This window comes from Anomalospiza imberbis, chromosome Z (genome assembly GCF_031753505.1).
Source record: "Anomalospiza imberbis isolate Cuckoo-Finch-1a 21T00152 chromosome Z, ASM3175350v1, whole genome shotgun sequence".
In the NCBI taxonomy this organism is placed as follows: domain Eukaryota; kingdom Metazoa; phylum Chordata; class Aves; order Passeriformes; family Viduidae; genus Anomalospiza; species Anomalospiza imberbis.
In genome coordinates, this window is record NC_089721.1 from 28,260,079 (window position 1) to 28,283,850 (window position 23,772).

Sequence of the window (23,772 nt, forward strand, 5' to 3'; positions counted from 1 at the left end):
TCAGAAGTAAGATGTACACACCTCTTATAGTAGCTGTGGAATTACTATTTGATAAAGATAAATATGTTTAGCAGAGACCAAATTCAGGAAATAGCTGCTGTAAATATATTTTTTCTTCTAAACCCATGGAAAACTAATTCTATGGCCATGTGTTCTTATCGGATGAACAACCAGGATTATTTTTTAAACACAGTTTTGCTTCCTAAGGAATGTAAAGAAATACTCTCCAGTTGTTATTCAGAATGGAAATAGTGGAGATGATGTGCTTCAAGTAAGTTCAGTAGTTGAAATGTGAGTTTCCTGTCCTACAGTGCAGGCATTTTTGATTTTTTAGTGTATTTCAGCATTGAAACTTTTGAACAATATGTGGGATTTTGAGAATCATTGAATGCATTCTGCTTCTATTTCTGTGCTTAATGGATAAATCGTATGGACAGGGTCATATTCATGACCTGGACATGGACATATCGATGGAGTAATTTCTTCAGAAAATGGTCAACAATTGCTATTGTGGCTTTTATGCATATTTTGCAGTGATGCAGAGAAATACTGCCAAGACATCAGATTTCGTCAAAGCCACATATGAGGTTACCTTTCTGTTACTCCTGTTCATACAGATTTGGAGAGTTGATAGTTCATGCTCTCCTGTGTTACAGCTTTGTCTTTCCTGACCTTGACATATTTTTCTTTCCTGTCCCCAGTATAAAAGAGAAGCCCAGTGGAGACTCCAGAGTATCTTCTGTGGGATGGAGAGCTGTTGTCACTCTCCTGGAGCAGAGAAGAGTGGATTCTGTAAGTGGGAGACTCTGCTTTCTCTTTTAGGTATGATTTATAGTTGGGACAGAGTCTGGTCTCCATGAAATCTGAACACAATGCACTTCTCTTCACTGGGTACTGACAAATGGGCATTCACAAATCATAACTAAAGAAAGTAATGAGGAAATGGTTGTTATTGAAGGAATCCATATATCTGTATAACTGGGTATGCATGCAGTGATTGTCACTCCAGGTACTCCAGGTATCAGCCAGCCCTTTAACCCATACCTGCCTGAAAGGTAAACAATGACATTTTGTTTCTGATAACAAATCCTTTCAATAGGGCAATCTCATTAACTTCTGTAAAGTTTACTTAAGGAAACAGTGAATGGAGATTTACTCCCTACTTGCTTGTAGCTCAAGTGACTCCATCAGGTTATGTAGCACTGCTTTGGATGAACACTGATATAAAAGAGAGAAAGGATGCAACCCACAGGGTCAAACTGATTTGGGCTAAATTTGAGGGGCAATTAAATTGCTTATTTTCAGAATAACTTGCAACATGTATTGGACTGAATTTGATATGAGCTGGCTGAAAACAAAACAGGGAGTAATTTACTAAACAAACTTTTTTTCATGACTTTTTTTTCCCCTTAAATTTAAAAACAGCACCTGACACAACAAAATCCCTATCAGAAAAAGGAGGGATGAATTTGAAGATAGCAAATTAATAGTATCCCATTTAAAAACAGTCAGTAACTTCTTGCAATCAAAACCATACTAACATGTGGCCTGTTCAAATAAAAATTGCTAGAAATAAAATAAAAATCTACTAGAAACAAACACTAAAAAGTAATTAATAATAGATTTTTTTAGAACCCACTCATCCATGAAATGTGTCACTCTTCCATAATACTTTTTGCATTAAAATTAAGAAATCTGGCAGAAAATAAACACACTTGTTTTCTAGCTGGTCCTCAGAGTTCAGAAGAGTTGGGTGCAAACTGGGCTTAATTTCTCATTAGAACTAGTTTGGCACTGTTAAGTCTGGTCACATTCAATAGGATGTTCAATGACCACAGATTCACAAATAATGTGGTTTACCAATTCAGTGCTATAGGTCAGGTCATGTTCAATGAGAACTCATGCCATCACAGATTCATGAATAGTGTGATTAACCAATCTGGCACTATAGGTCTGGTCACATTATTCAAGAGCCTTGAGAGCAAAAATTCATGAATATTGCAGTTTATTGAAGCAACAGAAATACAGATTAGGAATTGCTGTTGACAAATGCATTAGGTGGGATATAACTCTAACAATAACAGTAACATTGTGTTAAACTGGGTAATAATAATTAGAAATTTACACTGGTCAGAAGAAAAAGGAGGAGAGTAGCCAGTCCTCTGTCTCAAGGCTTTCTGAGTTTTCCTCCTAAGTGAAATTTCTACCCTTCTTATATACAGTCCAATCTTATTCCCCTTCTCATGTGTTACATGTAGCAGATACAGGTAGCAAGTTGTGTAAAATAGTAATACATGTCATAGTATGTAATTAATTGAGCTTGTTAAGATATGCAGAATGTGCACTTTACAATTTAAATAACCCTTAGTCAGGCAAAAGTTATTTTTTCTTTGTTAGGGTGTCCTTCAAAGTTCCAGTCATAGGAGTCTGCCATTCTGTCATTCTTCAAAGCCAAAACAGGACCATCCTCCTGTCTCCATAGGACTTCCTCCTTCAGTCAGTTCATCCCTTCTTGATGTTGACTATGCAGATCTCCCATCTGCAAAGATAACACAGAGTACACACTGTAGGCCCTAGATAGTAAGCCTTAGCCCTTCCCTAGCTCCTAGGTCATCATCCCACTCCCCTTCTAAAGAAAGATCTTTAAAATTCATTGTGTGCACTTAAAACAAAGTGTCCCTATCCTGATTTATAATGATTGTCCTTTAGATTGGATTTGTTTTGTTATTTAATTGCATTCTCTTATGCCATGCATCTTCAGACAATTGCTGGACATTTTTGCTGCTCTTAAACAGAGAATCTTTTGTGCTGCATCAGCTTGCATTTTCTAGGATTGTGTTGTGCTGGTGTCTTTTCACTGACTTCAGCAGAGGAGTATTGTAGTCATAGCTTCACTAAGTAGACTGTAATAAACATTATTTGACCCTTTCTTTATGTTGCATGTTATCAACTGATCTGTAGGAAATGCTCTTTATGTTGTTAAGGCATATGTGCTAATATAAACAATAAATTAACCTTAGCTGGAGGAAGCTTTGAGACTCCTAATACAGCAACCCAGCAGAAAACAGTTTATAAAAGTTGTATACTTACCAATTCCATGAATATTTTTGTTTAAATGTTCTGCACTTATTTTCTACACTAGCCTTTTACAATTGGCTTTACCAAACAGATATAATGAAAAATGCTCTGTATTTTTTTAATATGAGATGGTAAGGGAGAGGTAAATACTGAGTTCATTCAATTGCATTGATAAATTTCTTTTTTTTTTTCCCTAAAGTTAAATGAACAACAGTGAACACAATTGTAGAAAGATTATTATTCTGAGTTAGAGAGCACTGTGCACACACCTATTGTACTAGTTTTATAGGGTCTACTAATGATAACTGTCAAATTACAGACTGCAGTATAGTTAAGAGGTTAAGAGTGCTATTTGATTCATACAGAAGTGCCTTGGATTCTAACATTTAGAATGCTATTTCATATAGTAAAGTGTTGGAGTTCACAACTCCATGTCATGAGAAGAATGCAGATCCTCGGGTAGCAGCACTTTAAGCGGAAAGAGCTGATGATGGAGGTGCAGTTCTGGTAACAGTATCTAGAAGCACACTTAACAAAGACCATCCACATCCCCCTCCAACAAGATGTGCTTTTCCTCTGGATTCTCTAAGGAGAAGTTTGTACTTGCACACTGTCACACATTCTTTCACTTAGGGAATCCTAAAAGTTGATGCTATGTTTCCAAATTAAAAAGTTCATCTACTTCCCGTCCTGGAAACTAAAGGCCAAAGAAAAATAAGAAAGAATTTTAGAGTTACTCCACCTAGGGTTGATTAGCTTAAATGCAATAACCTCAGCCCGAAGTCTGATTTCTCAAACAAGAATGTTTAAATCTTTGATTTAGATAGCAAAGCGAAGTGAGGATCAAATAAATGGGTAGTAAAACCTTGATACCAGCTTCGCCACTCACTGCCTGGCTTTGGACAATTTCTTTTCAGTTTGGTTAAAGAAGTGTGAAAATACTTGCTGTAATTGGCATTATAGGACTGTGGAATCTGTAAATTATTTATTATATTTCAGAAAGAGGCTCCAAGGTTAGCATATGTAAATTCAGGAATCCCTGCAAAGGCATGCAATTTGTGTGCTTCTTGGCTTTAACAGAGGTCAGGGATTTCTTAGACATCAACACTTGTTCTAGTCTCACAATAACTAGAATTCTGTGAGTGTTAGAAAAGCAGCACTGGGAAACTCTGATCTGATACTTGAAACTGAGTCTGTAAGATGCTTTAAGTGTTCGCTTAACTTTGAGCCCATGAGTTGTGCTATTAATTCAGTGCAGCTAATCACTGCATTACAATTAAGCTCATGCCTAAATGCTTTGCTGGACTTGTAGCAGATTGTTAGGTTTATGATTTAGGTGTCCTTTACAAACTTGCTGAGGTCAGAGCTGCTGATTTAGGAGCTCACGATCCAGCTGAAAGTGGTGAAGTTAGATTTCTGTGAAAGTCATTTTGGGGCAAGAGATCTCTCAAGATTTAGAAGTACCATCACTTACCTAGAAACTAATTCCTATTTAGTTACCTAAACTTTTCAAATTCTACTGTGTATGGCTCATATTCTTGTAGCTCATATTTACTAATTTTATTTTTCTCAAAGCTAAAATCTGTAGTGCTCTAAACCACCATGCCCCAGGCAACTGCAATGAGGCTATTACATGTTACATTTTTGAAGTTCTTTCTCCTGTTCAGCACTTTTAACATCAGCTTTATCACTTGTAGTACAGTACATAAGAAATGCATGTAAAATGTATGTTGCATCTTCCACTTATGGAGCAGTCTCAAATTAATTGCAAGGAGCCTATTGGAGATAACAGGCACTGCTGAACAGTGCATATTGCCTTGTAGTACTAGGCTTACAGTCTGGGTTTTAAAGCTGAAAAATAAGGCTTTCACTTAAAAGTAGATATTTGGGTGTTTACCTCCTTAAGAACAAATCTCTGCATAGCCATAAGATTTCAAGGTGTAATTTAAAACAGTATAAGGTAAGAAGTATAGGGTTTTGGGTAAAAACAATCCTCTGGAGTTAGGTAAGACTATTTTAAGCAGTGGCCTGAAATTTACCATCACAGGTCAATATTCAAAAGATGGATGGTTTATTTGTAGAGGTTGCTTTGTTTCCTATTGAATGAGTAAAGGGTGAATATCTGTGAAACAGGAATATTTTTACTGAAAAGTTGAGGATTCTTTTTTATTAGTGCATTAAAATATTGATTACTCAGTATGCTGTAGACAATTTCTCATTTTGTTCTGATTAGCTTATGGGAATACATTATTTACATTCAATATGACAGTTTAGTTTTTTAGAACTGTGCGGTATGGCCACAATGAATCAAAAATTGTTTCAGTCTTTTGGGATAAAGGGTTTTATTATTATCCTAAATGATAGAACAAGAGTTTTAACTGAATACATTTTCCCCCCAATAGCAATTTCATTTGAGTGTTTTCATTTATCAAAGCATTTCATGTTTACTTAAAAAACACATTTTCTGCTCCCTAGAGAAGTCCATAATGTACTCAGTAAAGGCTGAACATCAGAAAAAAATGTACCTAGCGACAGAGTAAAATTCAGGAAAAACTGTTATCTTTTTTTTTTTTTGGTAGATACACATGTTGTTGAATGTTAGTAATATAAATTTTTTGCCTAGAGTAACACAATTCCTTTTGTGGTCATCTGAATAACATACCTTTTATTTGATTCAAAAGATACCACTGCTGTGTATTGTAATATCAAAATCTCAGATATTTAATCTGAAGAGAAGAAGTAGAACTTTAGAGAACCATGATTCTTTTTACTAGTGAAACTACCTGAGAAGTTACATGTAACTAAACTGTAATTAGGGCATTTTCTTAATGGTTAATTTGATAAAATTCAGATAGTTTATGTATGACTTAAGCTTTGCCTGAGTGGAAAATGGCATTGTTCATTAAAGAACAGCAAATCTACACAACACCTTAGGACAGGGATTGAAAAAATTCTATATCTGTATGAAATTACAGAAGAAATTCAGAGAGCTAAAATCAAATTTTTAGAACTGGATCATTGCCAGTATCCTTGGGTTAACTTCTTTGTTCTTTTCAGAAGCTATATATTAGATCCCTTTTCTTGACTGTCTGTACTGTACATTTTCTCTCTTTTTTTTTTTTTTTTTTTTGAAAATGCAGATTTTTTTTCTCTTTTTTTTTTTTTAAGAGATTTGCTGTTTCTGTGACTGGACATATATGTGTAAAGACACATAGGTATGCTTGGTCTTCAGTATTTAAGAAACTTGTATTTAAACAGGTCTTCTAGTTTAAAAATGCTATCACTGAAAAGTTTCCAGGGCTCTAGTAGGCAAGCTGAAATGAGCAGGTCAAGACTAACATAGTTTTATATCACCTATAAAAACATAACATGAAGTCCTTTGCCCTCTCAGGTCCTCAGTAAAACTCTTGATGACATTGGTGAAGGGAGGATTTCTGCATGACACTGTTGGTGCTTATAATTTTACAACAACTTTGCAGTACTTGATATTTTTTATTATATTCTCAGCTCCAAGTCTTGTCATGAAACTCTCAACTTCACTTTAAAAAAGTCTGTACTAGCACCAAATCTACAAAATAGTGTTGGTCCCCGACCCTTCTAAAAGGTTTCATGCCCTGTGATGGTACATTTGTGCATTATGTTTTTAGACATGCACACCTTGTATCTTGCTCCTATATTACTGTCTAAATCCATGGTCAATTAGCTGAGCACTTGCACAGCTGAAACAGGAGAAGCCTCTGCTACCAGCTTGCTGTGGCCATGGTATACACACACACACACATACACACCCTCTGCTTATAGTTGCCCCACATAGACTAAGCAGTACCTCTGTAGTGGCAGATCTAGAGAAGCTGAATGCTCATTCCACACAAACCTGAGACTTTCTGAAGTAAAATAGCATTACGTTACTAAGAGAAGTAATGTTTAGGACAATTTAGGCATTTGACACTATTTTTTTTTTTTAATAGTTTTGCCATATTGGCTGTTGTGAACATCAATATGGCCAAAACACATCTCTTCTGTAGGCACAGAAGCAGTTACATTGCCAATCACAACTAGAAATATAAGGGCATAGTACAAATAGTACGTAGACATAGTAGAAATTCAGCTCTTATAATGCTTTGCAAGAGTGCTGAACTGCACTAACTACAGTTATAAGTGGGGCTTAGTATGAAAGCAAGATCTCTAGGCTCATGCTCCCTTCCTTTAACCTTCTTCACATGCTGGAGATAAGGGAGCACATTCAGAGCTGTGGATCTGCCAAAGTGTCTACAATTTTTTTTCTAGAGCAAGCTTTGATTCTCTAGTTGCAGAAAAGAAGTTTCCACACAACCTTCCCTCTCAAAAGGAAGACAATCACAGGGCATCCGAGAAGAATCTGAATGGTGCATTTATAAAAAGGCTCCCAGAAATCCTCCTTATTTTAAGACTGGTAGAGAACTTTTTGGGCAAAGTCATGATTTTTCAGTGTTTAACATGCAAAATATAGAAAGTAGTTACCCCCCCCCCCCCCCACCATGAGGCTGTTCCTTCTCTCTGAGCTGAAGTCATAGGTGTTCCAGTGCAAACTGGCTATAATGAATATATTAAAAGATTTTCCATCTTAGTACAAACTATCTTAGGAGACTTCATGGGATCAGGAAAATGTTGGTAGATTATGTCTGGTGGCTTTATGTTATTGCATCAATCTCTAATTTTGGCATTAGTGAGTGTGAGGAGATTTTGCACCACTACTGTAAGTCCTTTCAAAAATGGAAGTTCTTTTTATCTTGATGCACTTGTGGAGCCCAGCCAGAAAAACACAAATGTATATAATAATGTTTTCCTCTAGCCAGTAATGAAAACTAAGAGTGTATACAGGAATACCATTACCAGCTCAGTTCACTAACCCAAAATAGTTGCTTCTAATTAATCCAGTTATCTGTATATGTGTTTTTTCCTTTTGTGACAATGAGAGTATCTCCCTGGAGTGCAATCAGGTTCCTACCATTAATATACATATCTGAAAGATGCTGAAGTTTTTAGTGTTCCTATAGTACATACTTCACTTTTAATTGATATACATCTTAGCCATGAGAACACTCCTGGTTTCTTGTTTAGAGAACAGACAAAATGAAAGATTGAAAACTAAAGAAAAAAAGAAGCACAGATTTCTTTATACCTTATTTGAGTGAATGTGTATGGTTCTTTAATCATACCAAAAGAAAACTGTTGATGACATGTGCTGAAAAATAAAACAACATAACATATGGCTGAAAGCATATTAGCATAGTACTTCTGTTTTTACATCAATCTCTACAGAGTTTTTCTAAAGCACATTTGCTAATATTTTAGAAAATATATTGAAATGTTCAAGTTTTTGCTATTTGCTGTTATGGCAGCATTGGTACAAACTAATCCTTTAAGAGTCTACCACTGTTATACAATTTTTTTAACTTCTTTGACAATATACTTCTTGCTGCATTAATTGCAGAAAGTACTCATTGCAAGCCAAAAATACATTATATGAGTTTTAAAGAAAGTATATATCCTATACCATATTCCCAGGAGTGACTGACTACGAAAGGGCAAGACAAATTCAGACACCATGATTTTCCTTGGAATCTTGGAAAGGTTTACGTGCCAAACACCATATCTTAAGCTAGGTTTTTTCACATTCTTATGCTGGAGATACTAATTCCTATGTAAGTGTGAAGACATAGATTGTTCCCATTCACTGTGCTTAAGTATGTCTTTACCTGAAGCTAAAAGACATAGCAGGGATCTCTGAACTCTGTGCACAAGATGACTCTGATCTATGACTCAAGACTATAGGTTTTATAATTTTTATATTGTTCTCCCTAGTCTAAAGAACTTATTAAGTAATTATGTACTGGGTGAAGTTCACAAACATGTTACATTAACAGGCAATTTTTAGAATCTATCACCACACTAGCAGACTTTTAAAGATATGGTAGCCTCCAACAACAGGAATAAATTTAGATGACAAGTTCATTTGGCTTTACTGTCATCTTTAAATAAAGATATGAAGTAGAATTATTTTATACATTTAATGAAAAGTGCCAATCTAAATAAGTTATATATAATTATCTGCATTTAAATTCTTACTAGGAATAATATTTATTATAATGACTTTTATTTCAGTAGAAGTACTTTTATAGATTTCGGTCTTGAATTTCAGACTCAGTCTAATTTTTTAATAAGTAAATCTAATTTTATTTCCTCAGAATTTTTTAAAACATGGATGAGTGGTCTTGTTGCTCTTTGCATAACAGGGAGCCCAAAGTATCCAAACAGAATGACCGGTTTGTGGCAACATGGGGAGCTAATGACATAGCCTGGAGAAGAAATAGAGCATCCCAAAGATTCATATCCTGCTCCATGGGCTCTGATGCTTTTCATTGTTGTATTTTCCATCTATGAAACTGTAGTATTCAGGAATCATTAAAGAAACAAGGAGATTAAAAAGACGGAGAGATTACAACTTGCAATGGTAGGGCTTAACATCTGTATATGGAGAAAATTCATCTATTTCATACTCTGAATTTTAAAAAGCCACTATACAATGACAGCTTGTACTTCTGTGCAATGCAAGAAAACTAATAATTGAAAACCTCTGAAGGGCCCATGTCATGTTTTTAATGTATTTCTGTTCAGTGTTCTGAGTAGAAATTTGTCAATTCTATTGGTAGAGGGTAGATTGAACTGATCACATACTGTGTTATAAATAAATGTGTTTTGTTCCCTGAGAAATTATTCTTTCTTGAGTAGAAGGGAAAATAAACAAAGGGAAAAGGGTGCATTTTAAGGTTGCTGTCCTAGGCTTTCAGATTTCAGTTCTCAGCTACAATATCCTAAATATAAACTATTTTTATTTTTAAGGCAAATTTCTAAATTGTTTAAGAAGAGACTTTTCTGAGTTAATCGGTAAGTGTACAGCTGCTGGATAAGCCCTTTGTCTGCCTGAACTACAAGGAAAGGTAGGAAAAGCATGGCCTGAATCTATGTTTATAGTCTTGTGATTTTGGGATTGGCAGATGCCAGTTTGAGTTTGGCATGAAATAGAGCCATCTAAAACTGTTCTGTCATTGCTGACTACCTGAGATTCTGTGGGGTCACTCAGAACTGAAGGTCAGGTATTGTGAGCCATACTCCGGGAAGGTGCTTTAACAAATGGGTAATCTTCAGCAAGTCAGCTAGATTCGTTTTCCAGATGGTTGTACCACTCAAACAGAGGCAAAAAAGTCACACTCCACGTGTGACAGCAATATTGAAAGAAATGCTGAGTTCTGCTATGAATAAACTTACTTGAATAACAAATAGGGTTACACTGGCTCTCTGGAGAGAGAGGTGTAAAGCATGGGAAAATGGGTATGGTTAATGCCTTTAACTAGTTAAGTTTGCATCTCTATAGCTACACTGCCATTGAGATCAGAGTTAGTTTAAATCTAGCTTAACTGCATTGATACAAATTGCAGTTGCTTCTTGTACAGTGGTGTAAACTCAGGTCAGGCAATATTCAGGTCCTGGTCAGGCAATACTCACTCTTGTCTCTTTGGCTGAAATGAGCAATTGATCTTGTTATCTATTCTGACACTAAGAGATACATCACAAGTTGCACAGTTTGGTAATGGCCATATCAATTTATGTGTCAACCTTACAGTTATATTTCACCTGCAGTCATCAGTAATTATAAGGGTAATTTCTTGACATCTTTTCTCTTATTCAGGACTTTTAGCTTTGTTTTCTATTTAAACAGCATCTTTGTGTTGCTAGTAATGATAATGAGTAAGAGAATTTTTACAGCCCTGAAATCTCAGTGGACTTCTAAAGGTGCACAGCACTTCAGAAAGAAAATCCCCAAAACACAAGTGTCGTGTTCCAGTGTGGGGAACAGCGATGAGCTCTTTTAAAAATGGTTGGTTGGGAACGAAATTAAGCCAAATGAGGCAAACGTTGTATCTGAGAACCGTTTATTGGTAACAAAAAGACAAACCAAAAAAAAAGTTACACCACTAAAGAGGGCTGTCTTTAGAGAAGACAGAGCAAGAGGAAGAAAAACGGGCAAAGAATGGGGGGGTGTAGAGAGAGAGGGAGAGGAGACAGAGGGAAAAGAGGGCGTTATCCCCGCAGGTCGGGGGGCCCCCAGTGAGGGGGGGCTGTGCACGCTGCTGGCCGGGGCACGGCTCCTGCAGCGGCCGGACACGAGGGGAGGGGGATCGGGCAGGAGCCTGGGCAGGGTCGCGGTGAGGATGGGCTCTGGTCAGGCTCGGAGGCAGGCAGGGCTGGACACTGGGACAGGGCTGCTGGGACGAAGCAGGCAGGGCGCTGGTCAGAGACTCAGGGAGGCCGGACAGACACGAGGGCGAGCAAGAGCCAGCGAGGGCAGGAGAGCCAAAAGGCAGAACTTCAAAAGCAAGTTCGAAAAGCTCCCAGAGGAGTAGAAAGGCAAGGGCCAGAACAGCCCCCGGAGCCCCCGGTGCAGTTACTTTTTGTGCCCCCGGCTCCTCCCCGAGTCCGCCTGCTGACAGAAGACCATGGCCCAGTCCGATGTCCTGGTGCAATCCATAGGCAGAGACCTTCTGCTGTCTGACTGGAGAGTGTCTCTGGGGCACAGTGCCTTTGGTGGTCCCCTGCTGACTGCCTGTTCCCTGTGAGACATGAAATGGTGGCCAGGTAAAGTCCCCCCAGAGACAAGGCTTTCCTCCATCTTCTCCTGGCTGCCTCCTGGACATGGCGCGTGTGCAACCCCTCCCCCATATGCCTCTGGCAACTTTTGTTGAGGCATAGCAAAACTCATTGGCTTCTCACAACAAACCAACAAAAAAACCCAACACCCAAACCAAATAAAACAAAACAACAAAACTAAACTAGAAAAACATGGATGAGTATAATTAATCGTTAATTTCTCCGCTGAGATGCAGTCACATACAGCACCAGATAAAATGCAGTAATTATTAGGCCATTCAGAGCTGCACTGTGTGGCCATCCTGGAGAGAAAAGGAAACAGAGAACAGCTTCAGACAAACCACATGGGGAAGTTTAGGTAGACCTTGATACCCAAGCTACAGTTTAACTTTGACACTGACATTCCACAAGCATCTCCATGGAAAGTACCATAGTGCCTTTGATGACCACAAACAGATATGTATTTTCTGTAAGCTAAAATGTAGTGCACCCACAGCAGTTGTTAAGAAGTTGAACAAAGGAATTGTTTACATGACCAGATATAACATTTCTGTTTCTATTGAGAGCTCCTTAAGTGGTTCTATTTTGCAAGATGAAAAATATTTATATTATTTCACTATAAGGAGTAAATTTCTGTATGTACGCTCATATTAATGCAGAAGAAGTTATTCTCTGTTATACAGTTGTTACACACACTCTCATATATGCTGTGGTGATACACAACACATCCATTTTGGGCATAAAGATGAAGAAAGATTGTGTAATATTCACAGACAGCATGAAACTAAATGCTCATTTATAAATCACTTAGGCATTTTCTTCATAGTCTTTTCCTCTGTTGCTTTTAGTTTATTAATATGATGAGGTCTCTGCCCATGTCTTTTCCTGTCTTTTGAATGTGGTGTATTTTCGTATCTGCAGTACCAAAATTGCCTGGTTCTAATATTCTAATGCAGAATCGCACTTTGCCTCCTGACTTGCCCACTTGTCCACTTTGAGCTAATGTTAGTAAACATCCCTTAGAAACAATCACTTTTAATCTTGTCAAAGATGGCTGTGTTGTGAGGGTGAAAATTAGTTATTAGCTTAGCTTTTCATCCATGCATAATAGAATGTATAAAATAGAGATGTTTGCTTGGGGCCATGAGAGGCATCCCATTCTGAGCTTACAAGTTTTGAATTTATGAAATGCAACATATTTAAAATACACAAGCAGAAAGCAAATGCCAGTTTAAAATTAGAAAAGTCTGTTTTGTGTATTTTCATCTTTGTGCAAGAAGTTTAAGGCATCTTTTTGATTGCAGCAAAAGAAGAAAAAATATGCTTTATATTTGCTGGTTTTTTATCTCTCTCCCAGCTTTGTTATAATGTATAATCTACAGAAAAAAAACTATGCCGTGTGCTCCTTATAGTGAAGACTTGCCCCCTGAGTGGGGTTCTCATCACCTTGGTTCTTTAGAATTAACCATCCTCTGTCCTCACCTTATCAAATTAAGCTCTAAAAACTAAAAATATCAAGACAAAGGCTGAAGACCAAAAGAAAAAGGACACTCAAAATGAAATAACTACAAAATCTCTTTGCAGATGTACTGCAAGGTAAAGCTGATGTAATTTAGAGAGCTCCCCTTCATTCTGCACAGAGGCTTCTGTGGCAGGGTGGGAATCCAAGATCCATCTCTGCAAATATCCACAGAGCAGTAACAACTTCCCTGTTTCTTTGTCTCTTATTCCACTTGAGCTAAATCAGCCAGAGCAAAGGATATAGGGCAGGTGATAGTTCCCTTAGGACTATCTAAGTTAGAATCGTGGTAATTGGCAATGAAAACAATCAGTGAGTTCAGTGCTTTCAGAGAGACCTCTAAATGTCTCAGTGCTCTCTTTTGTCTTCCCCAGCACCTGCATAGCAAAAATGGCTACCACAGAAACACAGGTAGGCATCATGGTTCTGAATGCATATGTAATGCAAAATGCAGATGCAAAATGTATACCAGTCTGCTAGATGACAGGCTTGAGTCTTTGGATTGCCTACCAAGTGTTGATGAAAAGCCACACAGATTCTTAATTCAGAAACTCCAATTTTTCCTCTGTTCCTGTGTTCATTTTCTTTATCAGCAGGGGATGACTTACACTTTCATAACTGATTAACATTTTAAAACTGTGGGAGCACTTTTTGTGGCATTTCAAATTATTTAACTCTTTAACTCTTTGCTGAGCTCCTCTTTGTTTTTATTTTTTCTTTTTCTGCTGTTTTGTTTTGTTTTGTTTTGTTTTGTTTTGTTTTGTTTTGTTTTGTTTTGTTTTTGGAATACAGGTTATGCCAGCATGGCAGGACTTCCAGAAGGTGTTTTGCATTGTGCAGAAGGCATTTGGAACATCAGTTACGCTAACTAAATTGAGCAGTACAAAAAAGTGGAGGTTTACAAGCTTTCACCTCATTGTCTAACCTACCCTCATAGGTGGAGGAAACAGCCTTGCCATAAGGCTTTGAGAAACCTAACAGATTTCTTAATCCTTTCAATGTCATTTTTGTCCTCAAAATAATGTCTTCAATTGGTTGTTTGAAATCAACAGAACCTATCTTTTTTCCCTTAATCTCTTTTTTCTTGTTTTGCCCTCTCTCACATATTATGTATGGGCAAAGCATGGTCTCACTGGTACACAAAGAGCAGTCTTCCAACTGTGCTTTTTCTCTTAGCCAGTTGAAATTCATCCTAAAGCATGGCTGAAGAAAACTATTCACTTAAAACATATATGGTACTTGAAGGCATTTTTTCATATCCACAGACAAACATCTAGCTGCAATGTACAAGAGAATCATCTGCAGCTGAGAAAACTTATTAAGCAATGCCTACAGACTTGTCTTTAGCCCATTCACAATGGCTGCCACCTGTAAATTAAAAAGGCCAACATATGTTGAAGTCCACTAATTGAATTGATAAGATGGCTAAAGATACATCAAAAGGATTCAGTTCCAAGGTCATTTAAGTAAGGACAATCCCTACTGACCTTGGTGAGACTTTGCATTTGTGTCTCATGACTCCAAGCATGAACATGGACATTACTCCCCACCACTGTTCTGCAGTATTCAACTGGACACTCAACAATGTAAATATTAGTTTATTTTTCTTCTTAATATCTTTCAGCAAACAGAAGTCTAGTAACGGGAGAGAGAGTTAAGAGTTTTCCTACTTCCTTATAGTTAAGAGTGCAGAAACAAAACTACATTTCTGATTTTCTACAATATATTGAGATGAAAAGCTGGGCAAAGGTATCCTGTTTTCTAGGTTGTCTGTTTTAGGAATTCAGAAAAGATATGAATGGCCCAGTAGTGGAGGACAAGAAAGACACATTTTGTCTGCATTTGAAGATGAAGTATTTGTTTCCAAACCTACCTTTATTCTAACTTCTACTGCTTTCCCTTTCTAATTCTGCGTTAGCTAAGATTCATTCCTTTATTCCCAGATTTTCCAACAGAATTCCTTGGATTGGAGATTTCTGTTAGTCCTGTCACTGCATTCAGTAGCAGGGGCATTGATTTTAGAGTGTATTCCTGTAAGTGATTTGGTAATGACCTGCTACCACTCTTCAGCACAGGTTAACCAGCAGACATAGTAAAGAGAAATTCTTTACAGTCATGCCAATAGAACAAATTAAAATGGAAAATGCAAAACACTATGGAGAATCAATCAGGAATGTATTTAGTGTTCTCAAAGCTCGCATATACTTCCTCAAAATGTAACTGTATTGCAATTAGTATTAGAAAGGTATCTCCTTCAGTTTTACTCTTTTCTCTGTAGGAAATAGCACAGGACATTTCAATCATTTATCTTGGTTACGTTAAATAAAATCAAGCAAGAGCAAGAGGAAATAGAACAATCGTACTAGTAGTATTGGTAAAGCTAGTGCCTTAAAAAGTCTTGCAATATCTGAAAAACATGATTATTTCTGAAAAAATTGTTAGTTATTTTATCGTATAATTAGTATTCTGAAATATTAGTTGCTTTGCAAAAATTAGCAGCTTTTTTTTGACAATTGATTAATAGGTGCAAACAACTTTTTTTTTAAGGTTTGGAGGCAGGTAATTTACAGCTTTTTGTAGGGGAAATAGAACCAGAGGAAAGAAAAGTTGGAATGCTTAATCTACATTTCTTCACCCTTTCTTTGAAGTTTCCTGATAGTATTCAGGAACAATTTCCCTTTTGTAATGTTCTTCCGCTAGTCATATTTTATTTAATTATCTTGGTTGCCCATTGTAAATAAAAGTAAGAAACCTGCCAGTTCCCTTTGATCATGGTTCTGTTCTTTTCCCCAACAAAACTTACACACAGAGGGGTTTTGGTTTTTTCTTTCTTTCAGAGGTGAAAAGCATTCATCATTAGGAAGAGCAGATGTATCCTATCATAAAGGGTTGAGGGTTATAGATTCTTTCAAGGAGTTTCCTTTCTCTCCAGGTACAAATTGTTTAATACCCAAGCTTTGTCAGTGTTCTGGAGTGTTCATGTATTTAGAATATATTGTCACTGGAAGCTCCAGACAAATCATGTGTAAAAATAGAAAAACATATTAAAGCATAAAAACTAATGAGGACACAGTGCAAATATTTCTCCTAACCATTGCCCAGATTGCTTCCTCAGGGGAGTCAGACTACAGTAGTTACATCAGGAAAACAGGCATACTACAGGTGGGTTCCACCACTCTCCTTTCATCCCTGTATGGAACAGAAACACAAAACCCAACAAAAATTCTTCTTTTACCTTTTTGATAATTCTAATTTGTTTGAAAAAAGATATGAATTCATATTCCTTTTCATGCTGATTTATATTCTGAAAGTTTTTTCTAAACTTCTTTAACTTTTCAAATTAAATATATTTCCTAGGGATATATATATCAATTATTTTAAAAGTTCACAAAAACCAACAGGTGCAAGAATTGCAGGCATTTAATAAACATAGGACTGAAGCAATACAGTGAAATTACTTGTCATACAAGCTCTTGAAACAAGGTAAGTGTTGTACACTACTCAGAAAACATTTTCTTGAAATTTGTGTAAATCCCCTTTCCTTTCCTTGTGAAGTTTTAAAGTTACACACACATGCACTTGCTTGAAGCCTTATGAAAATGAAATGTCAAGTGAGAGTTGCTTTATATCATGTTCTGTCAATCAAAGTAAGCGAGGCTTTATGCATCTGTTGCTAGTATATTGGCACTTTTTGAAGAGTGTTTCGGAGGGAGCGAGAATAAATAAAGATCCTTCAGGCACTTTCTCATTTATGGATGAGGCATGAAAGCAGTCTGAAACTTCATTTTCAGCCTGATACCCTGAAGATTTTTGGCTGATAATTCTGGATGGAACAGCTTATCTGGGAGGATTAGGGAGAACATGGACTTCCTATTACTGCTGGCTTCAGCCTATTCAGCTGGGCAGACTCTGTCACACATTATCTGTGCCTTTACATATGTCACTAATCTTATCTATATCTTTTCAGCTTCTTCTGTTGGAGCTGTGGTTTCCTGTGCCTAAATCTTCCATTTCTTCATTACACTGGCTGTATAGGCATTAGCCTTCTCTAACAGCCTTTCTGCACCATGTCATTCAGTAATGGCTAGTAATGCAAAGGTATGAGAAGGTAATGGTTGTGCTTTATCTCTGATCTTACAGGCCTCACATCAATATATTAACTGCACACCTCCCTTCCCACCAGCATCCTCCATTTACCCCCCAACATTTTTGACCAAATCCACTTGATAAAATAAAATCACCCTACCAGTAGAGTATCTCTGCAGTCATTAAAAATAATGGAAAGAGGCAATTTGGGGGCAGGTTTATATGCTGGAAGGGTCAAAAGTAGTTTGTAGCCAGGAGAACCAAAACATCAGCACCAGAACTGATCTGAGGCTTCTGCCATTGCTAATTGGTGTTAAAAATTTAGTGGTGTTAATCACTAGGACAATATAGCACAAAAGAAAGAAGTCTTGGAGTCTTGTGAGAACCCCTGCCCTTTTAAAATTTCATAGGGAAACCCCTTTCCCACAGCTGCTCTAAAATACTTAACTGGCTTCATCTGGCTCCCTGCTTGCCAGCTACCTTCCATCCTTTCTTTCCTATTCTGCTTTTGACTTTCAGCCTTCCTGCCACACCTCCACTCTGGTGTCCTCTTTCCTTTCCAATTAATTTTCTGCTGTTTCTTCATCTCCCTCAGCCACTTTAAACTTCCTCATTCCCTGTTACTGTAATAAAAATGAAAATAAATGAATTTTTAAAAGTGAAGGAAATGAAACCACTGAGATACTACTTTACCCTTTTATTATCCCAGTAACTGTTTTTGACTGTAAGGGACAGGGCAGGGATTGCTCTTTTTGTGTGTTTTCCTTGTGCCTAGTACAATACACAGCAGGAAAAAAAAAGAAAAATTATAACTCAATCCTTATCTTGATGACTTTTTTGGGTACCATCAGAATGCAATTTAGAAAAACACATCATTGATCTCTGACTACTAACTCCTGCAATAGTACTATCTGACACTTCAAATCTTATTAGTAACTCAGCCAGTTTCTTATGTAATTAATTTTTTATTACATTTAAGTAAAACTTAAATTATTTTAAAGCAGTGAAATTTTCCTTCCTGTTTTTGCTTGTCTGTTGTCTCGAGGTTGGAACAATAAGCTTTATCTGAAACTGACAAACATAATTTCTCCTCTTCATAAATAAATGCTTGAATGTCATGGTTTCCCCACCCCACCACCACAAGTCCAGTCAAGGCCATGTCATTTAACACAGACACTTTTTTTATTCAGTGACAAGCAGAACCAAGAAGTGGTTCTATCCCAGAGCTATAAAATTACTGCTGAATTATATAGATGAGACAGACATTGAGAGTTTTGTTAGCTTCAGCATTGATGGCAACTGTAGGAAATTATGTCTTGCAGCAATGGAAGATTTTCTCGACTATTTGTATTCTTTCAGAGATTTGGAGAATCTACTCACTGTTAACCCTGCAAGAACTTCTGTTTTTTCACCTACACAAGGCATTCACGTTCTCTTAAGGATGAAAGGAAGGATTTCATTTCAGATGCTCCCACGGAAATTGTTTTCACTCTTCTAATCTAGTTGACTTGTTCTTCCCTACGGTCTTGTACACAGACTTCTTCAACAACACTAGGATCAGCTGAGCATTTGGTATACAGTTCATTTTGTCCATGCAAGTTATGCATTTCACCAATTGGACAAGGCTATTTCTCAACTCAGAGAATCAAATGTTTCATCAGGTGCACCTGAACCCCTTTATGATACTTACAATATGAAGAGCTATATAAAGAATCTCTTAAATACTTAATTTATAGTCAGCCCTTGTCTGAGTATCTGTCATTTATGAGAGGATAACACGTGGCATGTGGACTTGTCATTAGCCCAAGGTAACACAGGTTGTGACTTTTAATTCTGTTCTAAGCCCTGCTACAGAGTTACTACATGACCTTGCACAGATCACTTAACCTTTATATGACTAATTTTATCCATTTATAAAATGGGGATAGTAAAATTTCTAGCTACACACAGCAGGATGATGAGAATTAATTAATGCTGTTGAAATCCCCGAGAAAGAAGACTTTATATACAGGGCCTAATTCCACAAATATTCACTCTTTGACTCTCTGTCTTGAGCAGCTACTTCTAGCTAAGCAAAATTAGTGTAAAAACCTACAATCTGGATTTATTAGCATTGTTCAGATTCACTGTGCTTAGATATGAAGCTCACCCAAAACATTTTATAGAATTAATACAAAAGAAACCTCAAGTGATTTATTACTAATATTAGTTGAATATCTACATACAAAGAGTATAACCAACCATGTTTGTGCATTTAAAATTTCATTGCAGGGGCTCCAAGTAGCATATGAAAAAATTGACATCTGATTAAAAAGTGCTTTTCTGTGTTACTGGAGCTGCAAGCAACAGGCACGTGAGCAAATGCCCATGTGTGTGTGGGAGAGAGTGTGTGCTCTTCATGTAGTTTTTCAGCTTTCTTTTTTCAAGATTTGACCCTAAAACTTCACTTCTTCTAGATTGTGGAACAATTTTCGAAAAATAAAACACATAGGATTTTCGTTAGAAAACTCAAGTTGGAAATGTGGTATCATGTCACCAACCAATGACTGGAACTTTTTGGGATATGACTATTATAAAACACATAGCAAAAAGAGCTAGCTAGGATCTATGTCTAGTAGTTGGGATGAGGAGGGAGCAATGGAGCGAAGGTGACCAACCTCACTTCCCTCTGCTACTGTCATGCTGATTTGCCATGGGCAGCCCAAAGCAGTTCTAATCCAATTTAAATTCCCCCATATTGAGACATAAATAAATCTTTATATGACATAGAACAACCAGTCTTCCGTATTTTGAGCTGTTGTTTTACTTAAGCATGCGTGGATTTACTCAAAACAACCACTTTATTTCTTTCTACCACTAAGGCAGAATTTTCAAGTTACTCTAATTGTTGCAAACTTCATCAGATGAACAATATATTCATATTCAAACCTGAAGATCAGTCCAAAGTTACAGAACTGTCAAGTGCTGTGGTGTGGTTTTTGCTTTAAGTTTGTGTTTGCCCACTGTTCTCCTCCCTAATCTCCTCCCCTCCTGAGTTACTCATCTCCCCAAGCCCTTCCCTAACTTCCTCCCTCCCAAATGGTCAATCCTCCCTATCCCTACCCCTTTTTCCAGAGTGTTCCTTGTCTATCTTGTAGTATTCCATACCCCATTTGTTACTTTGTATTATCCCCCTCCCCTGCTCTCCCTGATGGGTTTATAGAATGTTAATCCTGCCCTAGATTCCTCCCATGCCATGCCCTCATTGGTTGGTTGCCCTATACCACTCCCTCTATAAAAACTTCTGCAGACCCCCTGGGCTTTGTCTTCGGGTCCCAGGTCGTGGGCCTAATAAATCCATCCAGTTTTACCCCAAGTCCTGTGTCGTCATTATCTGTTCCTGCATCGGACCAAGCGATAACTGGGAATAGCAGAGCTCACGGTGGGAAGGTCGTGCCTCTGCTGTCACTGCCCAGCACGATACAGTGCACTGCGACAGTCAGGAAAGAACCAATCTTTTCTGTAGGTATCAGTAATAAAATTGTCTTATCTTAGACTAGCAACAAACCAAGAGATTTATGATTCAAGATCATGTGTGATGTAACCTGAAGTACTCCATGGCAGGCCCCAACTCAAGTGCACTTTGAAATTAACTTCAGAAGATTCTTAAGGAAAAATGAATTCTTTATGCAATGGCAGTGATTAACCTTGAACCTTCAAAGTCAAGATGATAAGAAGGTGTGCGTGTGTGTGGGGAGGGATTCTGCAATCTCTGAGGTATTTGAAAACTGATATGTCATTGAGAAAATAAACAAAATGAATACAGCTCTCTCCTTATTCTGCTGCTGCAAAACATTCAAGTGTATTTTGCTGTAAAAACCTTTTCTCTTTTAAATTATCAAAGCAGCATGTGATCCAATCTGTTAAACAACTGCAACAAGCCAGAACAACACAAAAATACTTAAATGTCCTGTTTACTAAATATGTTCATTGAAGATAATGATGCACAGGGCCCAAGGGATTTGGAGAAAAATAAGTAAATAGAAATTAAACCCAGCTTAATGATGCCTAGGATAAAGTGTGTAGGGTGGAGGAGGGTGGTGATTTTTGAGGAACATGCTCAGTGCAGGTAGCTGTGGGTGCAGCTTCAGTAGGAGCTGCAGGTGAGGGTGCTGGGCAATAGGCTGGGAACTGCTGACCCTTTCCGTAACAAAGGGCTTGGGGACCCGTGGCCTGGCCAAGTGGGGGGACACTGAAACACCGCAGGAGCAGGTGAGTCCCAGGTTTTCCTTTCCTTTCCTTAGACTGTGAGGGTGTAAAAGCCCAGGGGATCCTTTGTTCAGGGTCTATTTAGAGGCACCCGTCTCAACCTGTTACTTTTCTTATTTAGTTATTGCACCAAGATTAAATTATTCTAAGGATCAAGACACCAGAGAGTGCTATGGATGTGTGGGGTCATGCTGGTCAGGAAACCTGTTCTGGCTGTGTGAGCATAGTGGGGTAGCTGTGAAGGTGCCACAGGAGTGACTGCCAGAGTGGATCCTGGATGGTTGGACAGGGAAGTTTCCATAACAGTTGGTGACACTTTTGTCTTCTGTCTTTTATTAGAGCTAAGAAAAACTTTACACTGCTAAAATAATTTTGGAGCTTACACATTTAAATATAAGCACAGCAGAAGAATATGACAGAAAGGGCTGAACACTGCCAAGATAGCTTACGTGTAAGCATATTTTCCCCTGAGTCAGAGGGGATGTATTTTTCTGGAAGTAGTTTTCTGGAAAAATAAATAATAATAATGTAATAGTAATAATAATGCAACACAGACTATTTCTATGAGAAGCAAGTACAGCTAAGCCATAAATAAATAAATGCAAGGTATTCTTGGGATGTTTTGGCTTTGCATGTTTGGTGGGTTGGTTTTTTGGTAAAATAACCAAAGCATATAATTGCATTGACTAATTTCGCCTCTGCCTATATTATTTATTCTTTGTCTGGCATTCTTTATTTCCTGTATCCCTTGACCCATTTCAAGAAGGGACTAAAGGAGGTGCTGATTATAAAGTCAATGAATTTTTCAATTGACTCACATAAAACATATACAGAAGGTTTTCAGATATGGGGTCATCTGTCAGGACCTACCAAGGAGGCACTCACCTGCTGGCCTTGCATTAAATACTACTGCTCACGCTTCATCATGCTGTAGCCTGGGCTAATCTTCACAGATATTCACACTGAGTCATTCAGCCTCAAAGTGGCCTTTTTCTGGTAATATCCAGAACAGTACTGCCTCTAAATAAAACACCGAAGCTCTAGAAATTGCCTTTTTTCCTAAACACACTGTTTAGAAGAGCTGTTCGTCTCTTCTTACCCTTCTGTTGCTCAGGTTGGTTTGCAGTCTTACCTCCTATATAAACCTAACTTTTAAAATGTAGCCTTTAAAATAGCAGGAAACTCAACAATTTTGTGCATGCAAGTAGTGCTTAGGAGACTTTTCACATCATGAAGCTTATAACATGGACATGGATTGTCTCTCCTTAGGTTGGGTTCATTTTTAAAACTTCATTATTAAAACCTCTAATAATTTTAAAGGGATCTTCCTGTTCACTTCAGTTCTGATGTAGTCTTAGCAGTAAGCTTTTTGTAGTATGTGACATGCAGTTGATGGGAGCATATGTTGTTTTTAATACCCTGATGTGTATTCCGACATGCTTCCTATTTCATATAGTGAGCCAGAGAATACAGGTGGTGCTAATCCTATTTTTATCTTAAAATAACATTTTCTTAAGTTACAGTCAGTCTTAGTGAAAATTAGTTTATCTGAAATGATCATTCATATATGTACCTGTACCTTGGATCCAAAATTAGTAAGACACATTTCTGTACCATTAGTATCTATTTTCAAATGCCTGTATCATGAGTCAAATAGCAGGATTACTGAGGGTGGAAAAAGATAAAGGTGATTCATCCCACCTGAGGTCTCCTCATGCACTTTGTAAGCATTTGATTTTTAATTAAATAAATAAATCTAAATGAATGAATAAGAGACCAATACACCCTGTGCTCTAGTGCCTGGACATACTATACTGGGAACTAGCACTTAACTATGTTGGCTAGGAAGGATGCCTTTTCACACTTAGTGCTTCTGGATGTATCTAGAAATGTGGCCTGCATCTATCCTAGTAAATGCTAACAATGCTGGAGTGATCCCAACTCCAGGATTCTGTTGTCATTGACAGTAAAATGTTAGAACATCTTCAACAGACTCAACTGACCAATAACAAAGCACACAACAGATCAATACTTTCAAGCCACCTTCTAGTATCTCCATCTGGTGACTTACCAACTGTTGCTTTAGGGTTTGTGTACACACTTTAAGCATCTTCCCAAATGTTTAGATAGACATTTTCTTCCACACTATCTAT

The 23,772-nt window shown here is 37.5% G+C and overlaps 1 long non-coding RNA gene across 2 annotated transcripts in view; it reads right to left on the reverse strand.

The window, feature by feature from the left end:
* Nucleotides 1-1,988: 1,988 nt before the first annotated feature.
* The window catches only part of LOC137464711 (uncharacterized), a 93,245-nt gene continuing 71,461 nt past the window's right edge, over nucleotides 1,989-23,772 (reverse strand). The window contains exon 5 of one of the 2 annotated variants that reach the window (XR_010994381.1): nucleotides 1,989-2,532. This is a non-coding gene — a long non-coding RNA (uncharacterized lncRNA). Of the gene's footprint in view, nucleotides 2,533-15,830; nucleotides 16,475-23,772 lie in introns of those variants that run through there. The other variant, XR_010994383.1, reaches the window with a different exon arrangement.